This window comes from Arachis stenosperma, chromosome 9 (genome assembly GCF_014773155.1).
Source record: "Arachis stenosperma cultivar V10309 chromosome 9, arast.V10309.gnm1.PFL2, whole genome shotgun sequence".
Taxonomy (NCBI): Eukaryota; Viridiplantae; Streptophyta; class Magnoliopsida; order Fabales; family Fabaceae; genus Arachis; species Arachis stenosperma.
Genome location: NC_080385.1, coordinates 142839861 through 142840288, shown reverse-complemented (window position 1 = coordinate 142840288; position 428 = coordinate 142839861). Strand labels below are relative to the sequence as shown.

The 428-nt window shown below is 47.2% G+C and overlaps 1 non-coding gene across 1 annotated transcript; it reads left to right on the top strand.

The window, feature by feature from the left end:
- On the top strand, positions 1-74 carry TRNAF-GAA (transfer RNA phenylalanine (anticodon GAA)). Its single transcript has one exon. It is a non-coding gene; the product is annotated as a tRNA-Phe (tRNA).
- The last annotated feature ends 354 nt before the right edge of the window (positions 75-428 follow it).

Genomic DNA, 428 nt, shown 5'->3' with positions numbered 1-428 from the left:
GTTCAGGTAGCTCAGCTGGTTAGAGCAAAGGACTGAAAATCCTTGTGTCAGTGGTTCGAATCCACTTCTAAGCGGGCTTTGGGTCCAAAGGACAGGTAGCCGGGAGCGAGCCGGATTTTCAAAAATGGAACGAAACAGACTCGCTTGACTCACTGGAAAGGAACGAAGTGGGGGAGAAGGAAAAAGGAGTCAGTGAGTTCATAAAAGAAATAAGGGAGAAGACTAGTTTGATTCCTAGTTAGGTTTCCGGCGATGCCCCCTGGGCGAAAGGGGCCTTCTCTTTCTTTCTTCAATCGTTCCGATCAGGACAAGTGGGTTGGTTTTGTGAAAGCTGGGTCGGATAGGCAATCAACATGATTGGTCCCAGTTTAAGTAGTTGGATTTGAGTGCATCGGATAAGCGAAAGCTAGCAGTAGATCGATAAAAGA